Source organism: Carcharodon carcharias, chromosome 2, assembly GCF_017639515.1.
Source record: "Carcharodon carcharias isolate sCarCar2 chromosome 2, sCarCar2.pri, whole genome shotgun sequence".
Taxonomy (NCBI): Eukaryota; Metazoa; Chordata; class Chondrichthyes; order Lamniformes; family Lamnidae; genus Carcharodon; species Carcharodon carcharias.
In genome coordinates, this window is record NC_054468.1 from 174495060 (window position 1) to 174515046 (window position 19987).

Genomic DNA, 19987 nt, shown 5'->3' on the forward strand with positions numbered 1-19987 from the left:
ACTGTCCCAGCATTAATTAGGATAGACATAGTGTTAAGGGCTTTGATGGAGTGTATTTTTTAAAATGTGTACAGGAGAACTTTTTAGGTCAATATGTAGAGGGTCCAACAAGGGAGGACGCAGTGCTGGACCTAATTCTGGGGAAATAAAGCCAGACAGGTGGCTAAGGTGGTGGTGGAGGAGCATTTTAGTGATAGCAACCACAACTTGGTACAGTTTAAGTTTGTTATCAACAAAGAAATTGACAAGTTGCAAAAAAATGTTTTGGATTGGGGGGAGAGTGGATTTTAGTAAAATAAGGCAGGATCTGGCCACGTAGACTGGGAACAGTTACTGTGGGGAAATCTACAGAGGAGCAGTGGGGTGTTCAAAGAGGAAATGGGGAGGGTACAGGCTCAACATGTTCCCTCTAGGGTGATAGGAAGGAGTAACAAGTCTAGAGAACCATGGATGACCAGAGATATTCAGGTAACGATGAGGGGGAAAAGAGAGGCTTTTCGCAGGTACAAGGGAAGCAAATCAGCAGAGGTATTAGTGGAGTACAGAAAGTGCAGGGTGGAGCTTAAGAAAGCAATTAGGAGAGCAAAGAGGGGATATGAGAAAGCTCTGACTGGTAAAAGTAGAGAAAATCCCAAGATATTCTATAAGTATATCAATGGGAAGAGGATAACCAGGGAAATAGTAGGGCCCATAAGGGACCAAGGGGGCAATCTATGGGTGGAGCCAGGGGACATCGCTAGAGTGCTGAATGAATACTTCATATCCGTCTTCACCCAAAAGAATGAGGATGAAGGTATTGAACTCGGGGAGAGAAACTGCGAGGTTCTTGAGCAAATTGATATAGGGAGTGACAAGGTATTGGAGGTGTTGGCAGGCTTAAAAGTGGACATATCTCCAGGTCCAGATGATTTGTGTCCAGACTGCTGAGGGAGGCAAGGGAGGAGATGGCAGGGGCTCTGACCCAAATTTTTAATTCCTCTCTGGCCACGGGGTAGGTGCCACAGGACTGGAGAACAGCTAATGTGGTTCCATTATTTAAGAAGGGTTGTAGAGATAAGCCAGGGAACTACAGTCCAGTGAGTCTCGCATCAGTGGTAGGGGTAGGGAAACTATTAGAGAAAGTTCTGAAGGAGAGTACCTATCTCCACTTGGAGAGGCAAGGTTTGATCAGGGATAGTCAGCATGGCTTTATCAGAGGGAGCTCATGCCTAACAAATTGGATTGAATTTCTTGAGGAGGTGACCAGCTGTGTAGATGAAGGTAGTGTAGTTGATGTAGTTTATATGGATTTCAGCAAAGCCTTTGACAAGTTCCCACATGGGAGACTTATAAAGAAGGCAAATGCACATGGGATACAGGGTAATTTGATAAAGTGGATTCAAAATTAGCTTAGTTGTAGGAGGCAGAGGGTGATGACAGGAGGATGCTTTAGTGACTGGAAGCCAGTGTCCAATAGCGTACCACATGGATCTGTGCTCGGTCCCCTATTATTTGTCATTTGTATAAACGACATAGATGACTATGTGGGGGGTAAAATTAGTAAGTTTGCAGATGACACAAAGATTGGCCGGGTGGTTAACAATGAGGTTGAGTGTCTTGGGCCACAGGAAGATATAGACGGGATGGTCAAATGGGCAGATAAGTGGCAGATGGAATTTAACCCTGAAAAGTGAGGTGATACACTTTGGAAGGAGTCATTTGACAAGGAAGTATTCAATGAACGGCATGACACTAGGAAGTTCTGAGGAACAAAAGGACCTTGGCGTGTGTGCCCATAGATCCCTGAAGGCGGAGGGGCATGTTAGTGGGGTGGTGAAAAATGCATATGGGACACTTTGTCTTGCTCAATCGAGGCATAGATTACAAAAGTAGGTAGGTCATGTTGGAGCTGTATAGAACATTAGTGAGGCCACAGCTGGAGTACTGTGTGCAGTTCTGGTCACCACATTATAGGAAGGATGTGATTGCGCTGCAGGGGGTGCAGAGGAGATTCACCAGGATGTTGCCTGGGATGAAACATTTAAGTTCTGAAGAGAGGTTGGATAGACTTGGGTTGCTTTCGTTGGAGCAGAAAAGACTGAGGGGTGACCTGATCACGGTGTACAAGATTATGAGGGGCATGGACTGGGTGCATAGGGAGCAGCTGTTCCCCTTAGTTGAAGGGTCAGTCACAAGGGGACATATGCTCAAGATGAGAGGCAGGAGGTTTGGGGGGGATGTGAGAAAAAACTTTTTTACCCAGAGGGTGGTGACGGTCTGGAAGGGAGGTAGAAGTGGGTTGCCTCACATCCTTTGAAAAGTACCTGGATGAGCACTTGGCATGTCATAACATTCAAGGGTATGGGCCAAGTGCTGGTAAACGGGGTCAGGTAGGGAGGTCAGGTGTTTCTCATGGGTCGGTGCAGACTTGATGGGCCAAAGGGCCTCTTCTGCACTGTGAGATTCTGTGATAATTATCTGTGCAGACATCACAGCTGAACCAAAATCAGTCTCAACCAAAAAACCTCTCACATTTTCCAGCCAGAATTGAGGTCGATGTCTTCATTATCTAACTGTAGGCAATTGTCAGCTACCAATGATGGGTCTGAATTTGCAACATTATTGTACATTAGCAATGGTGCATCTATGGTATATGCCATTTTCTAGAGCAGAAATTCAATTAAATAATGGTATGAGTGACTTATGTTATTACGTACACTTCGCCAAAATTTGCTGGGAGTTTTGCGTTGCCCAACAGATTCCCTCACTGAAAGAGCTGAATCAGTTCTGCCCCATTAAAGTCAATGGTGAGAATGACTTTTCTTAATTATGTAACTGTGATTGCCACAGCTGGAACCCTCCTTCATACACACAAGCTTATATAACTACAATATGGTTTCAGTAAAAGCTCTAATTAAACTGAACTTAATCTGGACATTTTCTCTGTACATACTGTAACTAATGCCCATATTATCAGATCAAAATGTTATTAAATGACCCAAAATCTTAAAAGTGTCATGGAACTAGTTATTCCAACGGTGAACTTTTCTTTTTTTGGCACTGGCAGGGAAGGTCTGCTGCTTTGTTCGTTGTTGTGTCCTGGTATGTTGGATACATACCAGACATTGGTTGCATAGCTCCTCCTCCACCATTATGTTCACTGAAGCATATTCTAATTATTTTTCCAGCAAATTGTTGTGTGAATTTGCTACAGTCGGATCAGGGAACACAACTCATGGTTTTGATTGCCAATATTGCCACTGCAATGTGTTAGCAGGGATCAGCTAACTTATCAGAGACCAAACCAAGGAACTTATAGTTATTAACCAGATGACTTCATTGACTAAATAATTGAGACTTTATTAAATATATTAACAGCAATAGATTAATTATTGTATCTGTCACTCAGCTGTTCCTGTATCAATAGAAGTAACTTCAACAAAGACCTAACTCTCATCTTTTCTCGCAAATTTAAAAATGCAAAAAGATCATATTAAATCCTTTTGTATACCCACGAATATATAAGTATCAAATTTCACTGGCAACCATATTAGTTGTGATGAGATATTATTGTGCTACAATATTTGTAACTTCTCTCTTTTCCTCAAAGCATAGGATGATGTATCACAAGAGGCAGCCATCAGGCATATGGTACAGATGCTTTGCTGGAGTCATCCAAATACTGCCACTTCCCTCAAAGATTTATACGTATTTCCCCCTTCAAGTATCCATTCAATTCCCTTTAGAAACCTACTATCAAACCTGCATCCATCACTCATTCAGGCAGTTAATCACAGATCATAACTCGTGTAAACTGTTTCCTCGTGTCCCTTCTGCTAATGCAGACAGTTACTCTTTATTTACTCTATCAAAGCCCTTCATTATTATGAACACTTCTATCAAATCTCCTCTACTTCTCTGATCAAAGGAGAACAACCCCATCTTCTCCAATCTCTCCATAAAACTGAAGACCTTTGTCCATGGTATTATTTTAGTAAATGTTTTCAGCACACTCTTAAAGTATGATGCCCCAGAATTGAACACATTTTCCAACTGAGGCCTAACCAATCTAATGGAAAGGTTTAGTATAACTTCCTCACTTTGGTACATACCTTTAATAGTGAAGCCAAGGATCCCATATGCTTTTTTTTAAAAAAAAACCTTCTCAACTTGTCCTGCCATCTTAAAGATTTGTGTACACATACCCAGGTGTCCCTTTGCCTGCATTTGAATAACATTTTTTTGTATTCATCAAAACCATGGTTAGCTTAATTGTTATTGGAACAAGCAAACAAGAGCAACATAGAAATACAAGGTCATCTGTCAATTAAGGTAATCCTCTGCAGTTATCATTTTGCTTAAAAAAAAACACCTTGCCCTTTTCCCAAAATAAGGACAGATTTTGTCCCTTTAGGACTTGCTGCAGTTAATGGCTCATTTCCAGTTAATAGCAAGTGCAATGCAGAACATTTTATAGAAATACAAATGCACTTTTCCCTGGGAACTGAAATCCATTTCATATTATTGCTAAACACTGCTGCATCCCGCAGATCTAAATGGCTCCTAGCCTAACCTCACATTCTGTTTTTCAATGAATACTTCTCTTTAAACAACAGCTGCTTTATCTTCAGAATGACTGCATAGACATTCTTGAGCTCTACTGTAGTGTTAGATTGGCAACGCCTTTCGGGTCATGTTGGGTTTATAGCTGTTTAGCAGAGTTCTACCCAAAAACGAATTTGTAACCTTGGCAAGTTTCTGCAACAAATCTAAGAGCTACAAAAAATATTTTAGGCCACTTTGCACAGCTGCAAGAAATTTCAATTCTGCAGCACCCTCACCTGTCATTCAATCTTCCCATTTACAGATTTGTGCCCTATGATCTAGCAATTTACACTCGTAGTCATTTGGCAGTACAGAACTTGAGTATTGCTGAAAAAAGAGACATGCTGTCTAAGCTTTTCTTCTTGCACTCATCAGGACAGATCACAAGATTACCAACAGTAAAACAAACAACAGTTTATGCTCTGAGAAGAGAGTGCTGATTGTTTGGCAAGTGAACTCTGATTGGAGAGGCATTGCCATGGAGAATGCAGCAGGGAACAGTTAACACCCAAGCTTTTGTTCAAACCCAAACCAGGAAGATCAACTCTGTTTGGACAAGGCCTTGCCATGGAGAATGAACCAGGGTGTCCCCCAGGCTTTTGTTTTTTTTGAAAAAGGTGCACTGGGCGGATATGCTTAATTGGCAACAAGGTTAAGTACAGGTACAACAGGGTGAACAGCCTTAGATTGTGTGACATGACATGAGACGACCCTTAACGCTCTGGTCAGACCACAACAAAGCTGCAGCGCCAGAGAGTTGACATCACAGCATGGTGACTGCACAGAAAGGCTTTGAAGACTCACGCTGGGACAGTACTCAAGTAAAGAGCTGGTAAGCAGATGGGTACCTTGTGGTGAGATTGCAGCGCACAGCCCGTCAGTTCAATGAGTGGGACAGCGTGTCGAGAGGACCAGCACCAGGTTAGCTCAGCCGGAAGTGACCAGGGTGTGAGCTGGATCAATAGGAGCGAGGGAGGCCAAGGAAAAAACCATCATAAATAACAGGCTAGAGAAGGTTACGATTATAACCAGTGGCTTCGAGAGTTGCTGAATAATAGATTGGATAAAACAAAGAGAAAGGTCAAAAGGATACTGTCAAAATGTCCATAAAATTCCCCAGTTTGAATTGGGATGCTGCTGACCTGCTATCTGAACTCAAAATGTTTAAACAACGTACAGAACTATGGTTTCTTGATTCAGGCGTGTCTGAATCAGACAAGCAAGCGATAAAAATGTGCCTAAAAGTTGGGAACTGAGGTCTATATAAGCTGAACACATCAGGATTAACAGGAGAGCTAAAGGATCCTCAAAGGAAATGGGCTACTTTGGAAGGCCAGTTCAGAATCAGATTAAACTTCCATGCCCATTGACCAGAGTTCATGTCATTTCGCCAACAGCCAACCGAATCTGTAGACCACTTGGTCAGCAGATGCAGAAAAAAGGGTACGTACTGTGATTTTTCAGACGCAGAACTGGCAGACACATGGGCACAGATCGGACAAGACGGCTTGCAAGACAGTCTATTGGCTGGGTATGAACAATGACATTGAACTTGTTGTCAAGAAGTGCGAAGCATGTCAAGCACATAAGCCAAGTCAGCGCAAAGAACCACTGATTCCACATGAATTTCCCATGCATCCTTGATCCAAAATAGCATCCAACCTCTTTCATATCCATAGCACTAGAGACAATCCACTAGGAGTCCACGTCCAAATGCAGCAAAACCTGGACAATGTCCAGGCTTGGGCTGACAAGTGGCAAGTTACATTTGTGCCACATCAAAGTGCCAGGCAATGACCATCTCCAACAGGACAGAATCTAACCATTACCCTTTGACATTCAATAGCATTACCAGCCCTGAATCTCCCACTAACAACAGCCTGAGGGTTACCATTGACCAGAAACTGAAATGGACTGGCCATATAAATATTGTGGCTACAAGAGCAGGTCAGTGGCTAGGAATCCTGCGGCGAGTAACTCACCTCCTGATTCCCAAAGCCTGTCCACTATCTACAAAACACAAGTCAGGAATGTGAAGAATACTCTCCACTTGCCTGGATGAGTGCAGCTCAAACAACACTCAAGAAGCTCAACACCAACTAGGACTAAGCAGCCCGCTTGATTGGCACCACATCCACAAACATTCACTCCCTCCACCACTGATGCCCAGTAGCAGCAGTGTGTGCCACCTAAAGGATGCACTGCAGGAACTCACCAACGCTCCTTAGACAGCGCCTTCCAAACCCACAACTGCTACCATCTACAAAGACAAGGGCAGCAGACACATGGGAACATCACCACCTGCAAGCTCCCTTCCAAGTCACGCACCAACCTGACTTGGATATTGCTGTTCCTTCACTGTCACTGGGTCAAAATCCTGGAACTCCCTCCCTAACAGCGCTGTGGGCATTCCTACACCACATGGACTGCAGTAGTTCAGGAAGGCAGCTCACCACCACCTTCTTGAGGGTAAATAGGAATGGGCAATAAATGCTGGCCTAGCCAACAACGGCCACATACTGTAAGGATTACAAAAATTGACTTCATCAACATCGACTACTTTACCACATACCCCATTATTTGGCAATTGCACAATACATCAAGTACACCTGTCACACACGCTAAATGGTATTTTCAGTTTATCTGGTGTGTCTAGAGATCATCACAGATGATGGTCCACAATGTATTGGTAAGCCAATTCAGGATGTATATAGGAGTGTCGATTACACTACTACTTCTCCTCATTATCCTAGGTCTAACAGCTTAGCTAAACGAATAATTCACACGGTGAAATCCCTAAGGCTCAAATGTAGACAGACCAAGCAAGATCTACACATTGCAATGTTACATCTGAGAACAACACTTTTAAATGCAACAATTCTATCACCAGCGAAGCACATGTTTGGCAGACCATTGCATACCAATTTATCTACTCTTACCCATTCTGCTCTCCCAGAAACTAGACAGCAACTTTTAAAACTGCAAGAGAAGATGACCAACATGCATGATAAAAATGTGGGTACAGAATTGGCAAGTTTAGAGTTGGGACAACAAGTTCACTTCCAGGATCCAAGGTCCTATGAAGTTGTTGCACAAAAAAGTGCAACAATGAGGTGCAACCGAGGCCAAATCAGATCAACTCCAGCTCCTCAGCCACCTACTGCAGTCCTACTGCATCTAGGACAAGATCGCAAATGCAACCAGGAACAACATCCAAGAATAACAATCCCTCAGATCACTGTGAGCAATTAAAGAAACCTCCAAACAAGGTTACCATTACAAGATCTAGACCGACCAGAAGATTACCTCTACACTTTAGGAACTCATAAATTCATCAGATCTATACACTCATGCAAAGGTAACTAAATAGGAACATGTATTGTAAATAGTTGTACTTCTTTGAAAGCACAGAAAGCATCTTTAAAAAGGGGAATGATTTAATATGCCTTTAAGGGATAGGAGCATGCCATCACTCGATGAGAAGTATGTCATGTGATCCAGCCTCAGTTTCACTTCAGCCTGGAGCAGAACACAGCCCTGCTGTTGATGTCTTCAAGCTTTCTATCCATGTATATATGTTCTCCTGTGCCTGCTCTGAATAAATGAACCCACATATTTACACAATCCCTTGTGAGCAACTGGTGCCTTTATATCATTCTAAAAACAAGACAATCAGCATTCTATTTTCATTCAGTATAAATTGTTGCTCACTTTACTATTGGTATTCTTATGATTTTATGAGTGCAAGATGAAAGGCTTGAACAGCATTTCTTTTTTTTCGGCAATTTACATTAATTTTTTTTTTGGTGGAGCAACTGATTGGTGTAATAGATTGGATGCTTTTACCTTTGGAATCAAGATTCCAATCCATTCCAGGCTGGGGAGATTAGCACTAAATTGGCAATTCTACTTGAGATGCCAGAGGTGGATTGAGCAACCTGTAAAAATATCACATGGTGCTGTGGAGGCCCTTTTCTGAAGAGAGAATGGAGGCAAACTGCTAAGGTAACGTACAGGAACAGTTAATCTATATCTAACTCGGGAGTGTTTTAGTGCTGACATTGGGTGTCTGAAACCAAAAGTCTTCTATTCATCAACATGAATAACTTCAGCCTTCATAAGTACAAAATTCTGCAAAGACAAATTTAGCAAGGCCAGCTTCTATCAATTCTGCATTTCCATTTATTGCAAATGATATTCTTCTGGAACTAGCCTACATATTTCAAAACCTGTTAAAATATGATCATCTATTAAGATTTTGTTTCAGAGAACAAGATATTTACTATTCACTATTCATGTTTAACTATTTAATCAAGCACTATAAAGAATTTGAATTATACAATCCTCCATAAAACTAATGATTTCAGCAGAGAAATACATACTAAAACATGCCAAACAAACCAAAGTTATTTTCTACATATAAAAAAAATTATGCCTTTCACAAAAATATAAACCATTAAGAGGGCCAAAATTTCTGAAACATTTTATTTACAAGCCTAATGGATAGCAATTGAATCTTGCTACATCAGGGCTGAATTTTTGTCTGGCTTTGGAGGAATGTTTCAGTGTGTGAATGGCCACTTTTTTTTTTGGAGGAACTCAGATTTTCCTCTGCAATCCCAACCCCACGCCATTTTCTGCTGGCCTTTTTGTGGGTTGGGAATGCCTAGCGCGCAAAATTTCCTTCAGCACAACATTTTGGTCAGGTGGTGTGGGGATCTGGAAACCTATTAAATGCATGCCAGGTTTGAGAGTTCATGAAGAAAATGGAAATACTGCTGAGAAGTCTGGAGCATTCTGAAAGTTAAGTGTAAAGTGTTTTCATACACACTTTCAACTGTCGCTATTAGATGCTGTATTGTAACGTAGATGCGTTTTTAATGCAGTGATTCATCATAGGGATCTGTCCTGAAAAGGTAAGTTGAACCTTTATGAACCAGCCTAGAGTATTTGTTCACATGCATTACCGTGGTTCCCAATGGGGAAAACACCATAATGTAGTGGAAAAATGTTACAAAATGTCCAGTCAACACTCTTTTGGTGTGCGATTTAAATGGCTCTGGCTTATGTAAAAAAAAAAATGGTTTTGACACTTGGAAAAAAAAATCCCAACCAACCGCTCCCTCACTTCCCAGAGAGTAGTCTATTGCTTGGACAGATGTGGCCATTATGAATACTTGGCTGATTTTCAAGTGCTAATGGGTTTCATCACAGTAGGTGTTCCATTCATCTAAGAATGAATAACAGAAGTTGTAATAACAGACTGTTGCTTGATGTGGTTTCTGGTTTGTTGACACAAGCTGACAGGATTACAAGTATTACCTTTTTCCGGCTTGGAAGAATGCATTTTATCTCTCAATGATATGGAGACTTTCATTAAATGGTGAGAGGTCCATTCCTTCACCACCCCCCCAACACCGCCCAAGGAATGTAAAATATTTTCCATTGATATTGCATAAAATCTGCAGCCTGTACATAGTGCATACAGGGTGGATGACTATGGAGGATACATGGGGGCATAGAGGTAGCATGGCTAATGCATGGGGCAGAGGTGGCATCAATGATCTGACGGGGCATGGAGGAAACATGGGGGCATGGCTGTGGCATGGGCAATCTGAGGCATGTGCTGAAATGGGGGCTGGGTAGGGGAGTGAGGGATGAAGTTTAGGGGGCTAGGATGTTGTCTTAGAAAACCGAGGTAGGTCTTCTAACTGGCCCATCTCTGCACCTGGATGCCTCCTGCACTGGTTCGTGGCTTGCAATCTGCACTGCAAAGCTGACCCTCTTGTAAAAAGACAAAAAGGCATAGGTCGGGCATGCAGTTTGAGAGTGGTGAAAGAGCACAGGTCGGGTTTTTCTGAGCCTCGAGGAAAATTCTGCCCCAAGAATTGAAAATAATCAAGGTTATTATTTTGTGGCCAGCATATATTAATGTTAGGACTGGGAAGTTTCTTAGGGCTGGATTTTCCAGCCCCACTTGCCGCCAGGATCATCTGGTCCCGCCGAAAGTCAATGGACTTTTGGCTGGGCCGCCGAATCTCCCACAGCAAGTCTCACCACAACGGGCCAGAAAATCCCAGTCTAAGTTGCTAATTCTAGGTACTATATTCAAGAAAAGTACGGTTTATGGTTATCTAGATTGTTCCCTTTCTTCTTTCTTCCTCCTAATCGCCTGAGTTCATACTAAATATAACATATTTTAGTTTCTATTTGTGCTTTTTCTGCAACAAGCAAGATCACAGAAACAAAGAAATTTCGGCACAGGAGATGAATGTCCAGCCACTTAGTCTGTGGCAGTGCTGGCAGAGCTATCTACCCTAATCACAGTTCCTTGCTCATTCTCCAAATCTGACTCCAAAACCTGCATGACTTTACATAAATCAGAGAGGATCATGATTTTTTGAAACACTTTGTTTTGAAAAAGTTAGCTTTCAAAGAAGTTATACATTATGTCCACTTATTTTTGTTGGCAGCACAGTGCATGCATAAAATTTACATCACAGCACTCTGAGATACATGAGATGCTTAATTTGAAGTTTACTGTTAAATCCTGTAGTATAAGAAATCCTACATAAAAGTCCAAAACCAAAGAATGGTAACAGGCTTCCCAAACTTTCCCAATGATTATCCAAATTTATTCACCTATAAAAGGACAGTGCTTCTGCATTTTTTTTTAGGATAACAATTAAGTACAGTGAAGAATGCCTTTTGTGCAAGAAAGGTTGTACCGGGGCAAAAGGACTAAATAGCTTTTTTTATTGACAGCACCTAGAAAATATTAAAACTTTACCTAAGAGGCTGTATTGTTCAAAAGGTTTGTGGTTTGAATGTAGAAAGCTTCTATTTAAAAAACTAAAGACATCTTAAGTTTTAAAACACTCTAGAAATTCTGAACAGAAAGATGCACATTGCCTAGTACTTCTATACACTGCATCTGAAATTGCCTCTATTTTCAAGGGTATATTAAAGCTCATTAAATAATTGCTTATTACTGTTTGAATTTTGCCGTGTTACAAAACGAAAACTGGTTTGAGCTGGGTGAAACAAGAACAAGCTTGTTCCAAACCCTTTGCTTCCATACAAGCTGGTTACAGAATTCCCAGAAGTGCATAATGCTATTAGTTTATGCAGTCTGAATACTTCCATATCCCTGGTATGTACAATAGCCACACCCAAGGAACCATTCATATTATGGAAAATACTTAGCTTTTAGCTGCATTCCAGTTAGTGAGCACATTATATAAACAAGGAAGCAACATGTAATTAACTATGGTAAGCGCTCAACACAAATACAAATTTCAATTGGCAGGCACATTTGAATAAAACCATCATAGTGCCAGATCACATGCAACTGTTCCTAAAGATTGTTACAGGTTCAAAAATTGCTGAATGTGATAATGTGAGAAAATAATTTAGCAAAACTTAGGAAATGTATCTCTTTTCCCTCACAGTGAACTCAGCAACAGTTCGCAAATTTATCTTTCCTATTTCCCTTCCTGATGTTTCTAGGTATCAAGTTTACAGGGTGACCTATTCCAGGGCTTCTGCCAGATGATTTAGTGCAATCCAGGTAAGTGGTGCTTCTAAATTCACATCTGAAAAGGAGTTGGCCTCTATTGATGCTTTTTCAATATCGGGCAGATACTTATCACATGGAAATAACATATCCTAGAAGACAATGGCTCACTTTGCATACCAACAACTCCAGCCAACAATCTGACTGGAAACCAACTTAAATTCAGCAGCTTTTTACAAAACAAAAAAAAACTCAAATTTTACTTCTTGCAACAAAACTGCTGACGGACCTATTCAATTTATGTAGTCAGACACTCAATCTTGGGCACTGGAGCCACCATACGACATTATTCATCTAGTCTTAGGAGAGAAGCACATCACCTCAAATGTTCATGAGATGAAGACTTGTGTAAGGGGAGCTCAGGAATTATTTGAAATTGAGTCTGTTCTTCATTTTAAACTTGTGAAGATTATGCATTGTTAATTGCCTGTATTTTTAGGCAGTTAATAGAACTTTCTTTACACAGGGGGTTGTTAGACCATGGAGCACTTTGTCACAGGCAACAGTTGAAGGAAAGACTGTTGCGGCTTTTCTAGGAAAACTGGATAAATATTTGAAGCAGAGGAAGATATACGAGTACAAGGAAGGTAACGGCAGTGGGGTTCAAGTAGTGGATTGCTGCAGTAGAGTGCTTCTTACCAAGTTTCATCAATATCAAGAAGTATAACTGAATGCTGTTTCCTCCTGTGATTAAAGAAGAGGGAAATGAGTAATTTAGTTTCAGGCAAATACACTCAAAGGTGAACAATGAGTTACACTTACAGGCATCCTTTCCTGCTGATTAGCTATTTTTCAATTATTCCACTATACTTTCACTGATGGGATGAAAATTTAACAGTATGTATGGCTTTACTAATTAGGCAGATATACCACGGCCGGAAAAAAAAAATCAGAATTAATGCAAGAGAGTTAGTATTACTAAAACTGATAAAGTTAAAGGCAAGCTAGCACTGAGTTAACCAGTTGTCTAGGGTTGGAATGACAGAAAATCCAAATGTTCACTCTAGTCTTGGTGATAACCACTTCCCTTTGACAAAAAAAGATAAAAAGTAAAAGAATGTCAATTAATTGTCACAATGCACATCTTGCACTTTTTTAAAATTCTTTCATGAGATGTGGGAGTTGCTGGCTCGGCCAGCATTTTTACTGCCCATTCCAAATTGCCCTCAAGAAGGCGAGCTGCCTTCTTGAACTGCTGCAATCCATATCATGTAGGTACACCCACAATGCTGTTAGGGTAGGGTTTCCAGGATTTTGACAAAGTAGTGAAGGAACAGTGATATAGTTCCAAGTCAAAATAGTGTGTGACTTTAAGGGGAGCTTGCAGGTTGTAGTGTACACATACATCTTCTGCCCTCGTCATCCTAGTTGGTAGAGATTGGGGGATTATAAGATGCTGTTGTAGGAGCTTTGGTGAGTTGTTGGCAGTGCATCTTGTAGATGGTCCACACTGCTACCACTGTGCATCAGAGGTGGAGGGAGTGAATGTTGTAGGTGGTGGATGGGATGCCAGTGAAGCGGGCTGCTTTGTCCTGGATGGTGTCAAGCTTTTTGACTGTTATTGGAGCTGCACTCATTCAGGCATGTGGAGAGTATTTCATCACATTCCTGACGTGTGCCTTGTTTAGTGGTCAAAAGGCACTGGGAGAGTCAGGCAAGTTAATCACCACTGAATTCCCAATCTCTGACCTGCTCTTGTAGTTATAGTATGTATATGGCTAGTCCAGTTTAGCTTCTGGTCAATGGTAACCCCCCAGGATGTTGATAGTGGGGGATTCAGTGATGGTAATGCGTTGAATGTCATGCGGAGATGGTTGGATTCTCTTATTGGAGATGGTCACTGCCTGGCACTTGTGTGGCACAAATATTATTTGCCACTTAGCAGCCCAAGCTTGAATGCTGTCCAGGTCTTGCGGCATATGGACACGCACTGCTTTAACATCTGAGGAGACGAGAATGGCTTTGAACACTGTGCAATCATCAGCGAACATTCCCACTTCTGACCTTATGATGGAGGGAAGTCATTGGTGAAGCAGCTGAAGATGGTTGGGGCTTAGACACAAACCTGAGGGACTCCTGCAGTGATGTCCGGAGACTGAGATGATTGACTTTCAACAACCACAACCATCTTCCTTTGTGCTAGGTATGGCTCCAACCAGTGGAGAGCTTTCACCCTGATTCCCATTGACTCCAATTTTGCTGGAGCTCCTTGATGCCACACTTGGTCAAATGCTGCCTTGATGTCAAGGGCAGTCACTCTCACCTCGCCTCTGGAGTTCAGCTATTTTGCCCATATTTGGGTTAATGAAATCAGGAGCCGAGTGGCCTTAGCAGAACCCAAACTTAGCATGAGTGAGCAGTTTATTGCTGGGCAACTGCCACTTGATAGCATTGTAGACGACCCCTTCCATCACTTTTCTGATGACAGAGAGTAAATTGATGGGGTGGTGATTGGCCGGATTGGATTTGTCCTGCTTTTTGTGGACAGGACATACCTGGGCAGTTTTCCATATTGCCAGGTAGATGCCAATGTTGTAGCTGTACTGGAACAGTTTAGCTAGGGGCGCAGGTAGTTATGGAGCACAAGCCTCCAGTACTATTGCTGGAATGTTGTCAGCACCCGTAGCTTTTGCAGTATCCAGTGCCTTCAGCCATTTCTTGCTATCACATGGAATGAATCAAACTGGCTGAAGACCAGCATCCTGATGCTGGGGACCTTCCTGAATTGGGCTTGCATTATAAAATCCTTCTCACGTTTCTAATAAAAGGAGCTGAAATATTTCAGAATCACACAGCAGGGAAGGAAACCATTCAGCCCATCATGCATGTGCCAGCTCTTTGAAAGATGCATCTAAGTCGTGCCATCCTGTTTCTTCCCCATTGCCATGCAACTGTTTCCTTTTCAGGAAGTCTTTGCTTCCACCTATATATTTACTACAAAAAAAATAGCAAAAATGCAACTTTAATGGGAGTATTCATTTTTAAATATTTAACTGGTCACTCACGTAGCTGAAGATGGCATATACATATTGTTTCACACATGTCTATTAATTGAGGGGCCGGGGGAGCATCTCATTTTTGAACTCTTCTGGACATCCCCACCTGACCTTGAATCATGGTTGCTCAACTTAAATTCTATTAATACTTCACATAGTAACTATTCATGGAAAGAAGAAAGGCTAACTAATTACCATATTACTTTGCAGCCACAGATATGTAACAGTAGTCTATGCCTATAAATGAATTCCTCAGGAAAAAGAACAGATTTAAATGTCTAAATTGTCTAACATCTCATACTCAATCTAAAAAGTACTTATAACACAGTTGCTCAGGCTAACTTGCAAGTTTCTGTGGGGGACAGTTCAGCCCTATTGCTGAAAAGTAACCTAAATCTACTTTAATTCAATACAGATGAAATTTGTGAAAATATCTTGCCTTGTCAAACAGATTAGTCATACCTAGTTGATACTCATAGAGAAATATAGATTATTAGAAAATAAATTATGTTAAATAATTTGTTAAATATATTCAATTATTGTGTTATCATTAGCTTGTAATCTGCTGCAGCCTTAACTGATTGCTCTGAGGATTGCAAAACAATCAACTTTCCCCCACTTGTTATGAAGTCAGTACACCAAAAATACTAAGTTCTTTCAGGAATAAAGAGACACTAATGCTAATATGAATTAACATGAAGCAGTAATAATATGAGGGAATTTTCCATTGTATAAAAAAAATAGAAGTTTGTATATCTTGTTATAGACAAATAGGTAAAGGATGTGGTCCAGAATTTCATGAAATAGTGTAAGCGCCAAAATTTATATTTATCGTCCTTTTGGCAAATTGCACCAAAATTTCTTGAGAACCTTATCAGCATATACAGGAATGTAAAAACTTGCATAAATCAAGCATTAACAATTAGGGCCCAGGAAAAACACCAAATTTATGCCATATTCTTTAAGTTCCTCTTTATGCTTGAAGAATAAAAGTTTGAAGCCATTAAATCATTATTCATGTAATACAAGAGTCTGGCACATATGGGGGTTAACGTGGGACTGAGTACAGTACCGCCCACATAGTGATGCAAGAGAACACATGACCTGCACTTAGGGGTCAGCGTAGTGTTGGACAGAGCCGTGTGTACATGCATGGAAACAGTTCCTAGCTTGAACCCTTTACTGTATGTATGTACATAGTTAGCCTGCTTGAAGCTACAAAGACTTCATTCGAACCTAACGTATTGTATCCAACACCCTACAACATGGCGGCTGCAAATGGAAAAACCCAAAACCTTGCAAAAATACAGATAAAAACTGAAAGCCTGCAAGGCTAAACAAAAATTCGAAGCAGTCTGACCTGAAGCAAAGTTCAAGAAGCAGGTGCGCAGAAGAAAATTGCTAGAGAAAAGCTCCAAAGAAAGGCTTGGAAGCCGAAGGCAGAAATTAAAAATTCCTCGCCACAGCAGAAGATTCTTTGGGATTTTTTGGAAGTCTGGCTTCAGTTCCCAGGGTGCAGTCAGCAGACCTAGCAGAGGTGAGCTAAAACTTTTAAATTCCAGGATATGGCAAGTCCTGAGAAACTTTTAAATAGTTTGGCGGTCAGAAATTGCCATTTAAAAACTCCACCAGAAAAACCAGATTCCTCAGCCGGCGCCAGAACACTCAGTTCACTCTGGAAAGGAAATTAATTAATTAATTCAGGAGAATCACAACTATGGAAGCAGTTCAGCTTTAAAGACCAGAAAAGGCCAGGAGTCAACGGTTTCACAACCCTAAAGCGTAGTGCTGAAAAGGAGTTGCAGCCAATCGATCCAAGCAGTTGTTTAAATTTTTTTTTTCAGGACTGAGTGCAAGTATCATTACAGCGGGACTCCGCCAGGGCCAGTAGGCGCGGGTGAATCCCTTGTCTTCAAATGAACAGTGGTGACAGCTGGAATTTCAACAACTTCTTAAAGCTGAACCTACACTTTTCAGCTATGGATCAGAGATCCATTCTTCCAGATCAATTTGGACTTATCCAATGCCCATATCAATTGCATAATTGCGGACTTCAGAAAATGATTCCTTAGATATACAATTGCTTCAGGTCTTGTTAAAAAGACAGAAGCTGAACAAGTTCACACACCACAGCAAAAGCAAAGTAAAAATACCTGGAAAAACTCATGCAGGTCTGACAGCATCCGCGGAGAGGAACAGAGTTAATGTTTCGAGTCCATATGACTCTTCAACAGAACTAAGGAAAAATAGAAGAGAGGTGAAATATAAGCTGGTTTAAGGGGGGGGGGACAAGTAGAGCTGGATAGAGGACCAGTGATAGGTAGAGGCAAAGAAGAGATCGCCAAAGATGTCATAGACAAAAGGACAAAGAGGTATTGACGGTGGTGACATTAGCTAAGATATGTGCTAATAGGTGACATTATGGGTAGAAAGCAGGACGAGCAAGGTACAGATAGCCCTCGTGGGGGTGGGGTGGGGGAAAGGGATCAAAATAGGCTAAAAGGTGGAGATAAAACAATGGATGAAAATACATTTAAAAATGGAAAAAGGTGGGAAAAGAAAAATATATATAAATATTATTGGAAAAGGGGGGATCGGAAAGGGGGTGGGGATGGAGGAGAGAGCTCATGATCTAAAGTTGTTGAACTCAATATTAAGTCCGGAAGGCTGTAAAGTGCCTAGTCGGAAGATGAGGTGCTGTTCCTCCAGTTTGCGCTGAGCTTCACTGGAACATTGCAGCAGGCCTAGGACGGACATGTGGGCATGAGAGCAGGGTGGAGTGTTGAAATGGCAAGCGACATGGAGGTCTGGGTCATGCTGGCGGACAGACCGAAGGTGTTCCACAAAGCGGTCACCCAGTCTGCGTTTGGTCTCTCCAATGTAGAGGAAACTGCATTGGGAGCAGCAAATGCAATAGACTAAATTGAGGGAAGTGCAAGTGAAATGCTGCTTCACTTGAAAGGAGTGTTTGGACCCACACCATTCGGTAAGCCCGATAGTGGACGAAATTATTGCTAGACAAGGAAACAAAGAATCATTGGCTAAACTTGAAGAAATACTAAAATCATTTAATGTTTATTTTAACTTAAGAAGCAACAAAATCCTCAAAAGGGCTAAATTTAATAAGCATGTCCAGCATCCGGGAGAACACGTTGAATCATTCATTAATGATCTACACAGGATGGCTGAAGACTACAAATACAAAGACCTAAAATCTGAATTTATCAGGGATAGAATAGTTGTAGGAGTAGCACACAACATGCACTCAGACCTATTGAAAGCAAAGCAAGATCTAACCCTCCAGATTGTTGAACTCTGTGTGCAGCATAGGTCCATTTTAAGAGGAGAAAGTAAACCATACTACAAAGGAAACCCCACAGTCCAGTTAGTTAAATAGCACAGAAACAGGGGCACTCCAGGCCAAGGGAAGCAATATCCTAACTGACCTGTAGAGTGACCATGCCAGCGCCATGAAGCAAAGCATCCCCACAGCCAAGATCAATGTCCTGCAATTTCAGCCCCATGCTTTCAATGTAACAGAACTGGACACTTTGGCAAACTGTGCAAGGCCAAAACACCTAAGCTCACAGAAGACCCAAAGATGATTGATGAGACAGACTGCACACCAAAAGGACACAGCCATGCTTCTTGGGTGAGGTCAAGATCCTGCATTTTTGTATTGGATCGCAGGCATTTCAGTTAACGGCCATCTCACAAACTTTAAATTGAACTTGGGAGCCAGTGTTATGGTCCTATCAGACAAAGAACCATGACAAAGACACTTCTGGCTTTGAACAACAGACACATCACTCTATGGGGCTGCAGGAATCCAACAGTATGATTCTGGAACACTAAGGTGTAGCAACAAACAAATATTTGAGCTGATGTATGTCAGCTGTAACCAGTCTTTTTCTCTCTTAAGGGGGGTTGCCCATGTAGCCCTGAATCTCCTCAAAATGGCATAAGGTATCAAGACAACTGCTGTTGTAAATTATATAGAACTGCAAGCTCCTGAGAGCTCAAACAAGAGAATCCTGACTGGGACTTAACCTTTGAACTGTCTTCTCTCTTTGCTGACCAGGTTTGTCTAAATTTCGTTACAGGTGACAGAAAGCCTCATTGGTCAGGCCAGTCAACCACTCAGATGGTTACCATGACATCTTCAGTGGAGAATAAACAAGAGAGCAGCCAGCAACCAGAAGAGCCTCAACCACACCACACAGCCAAACACAAAGGTGAGCTTAGTAAAAAAAAAGACATATCCTCATAACAAGATAGGCCACCTTCCATCACAGAGGACATGCAATGATCCACACGATGAAAGAAGAGAGAAAAAAAAGGTATGGGGATGAGCACAGCATTCGTCTACCCCAGAAAAAACAGGATAAATCAACAACTACCTATTATCACAAATGCCTAATCAACAAAGAGCAGCTTGGTATCGAGGAATGGAAAAGAGGATGAAGAGATACCCAGATGCCAGAACAACCACCAAATCAGAGTTTACCTGCAACTAGAGCCTACCACTCCTCTGACAGTAGTGTGAATGAGAAATGGAAAAGTTATAAGGCCTCCAGGCCACCTGAACCTATGAACTCAGAGATTTGAAGGGAGGAGATGATTTAGTAATAGCAATGTAATTACTTGGGGTAAACTAGAATAACTTGAAATGCATTGGATAAAGACTTGGAGGGAGGTGTAGTATAAGGGTCTGGCATATATATGGTTAACATGGGACTAAGTATAGTACCACCCACTGAGTGACATCAAAACACATGACCCACACCTGGGGGTCAGTTTAGTGTTGGACAGAGCCGTGTGTACAAGAAAG

The 19987-nt window shown here is 41.5% G+C and overlaps 1 protein-coding gene across 2 annotated transcripts in view; it reads right to left on the minus strand.

Moving 5' to 3' along the window:
• Positions 1 to 19987, minus strand: part of sptbn1 (spectrin, beta, non-erythrocytic 1) — a 297759-nt gene that overhangs the window by 256469 nt on the left and 21303 nt on the right. Inside the window, exon 1 of one of the 2 annotated variants that reach the window (XM_041174970.1) lies at positions 12800 to 12820. The exons of the other annotated variant lie outside the window; for it this stretch is intronic. The gene's annotated coding sequence lies outside the window, so the exon portion shown is untranslated. Of the gene's footprint in view, positions 1 to 12799; positions 12821 to 19987 lie in introns of those variants that run through there. 2 annotated transcript variants of the gene reach the window in all.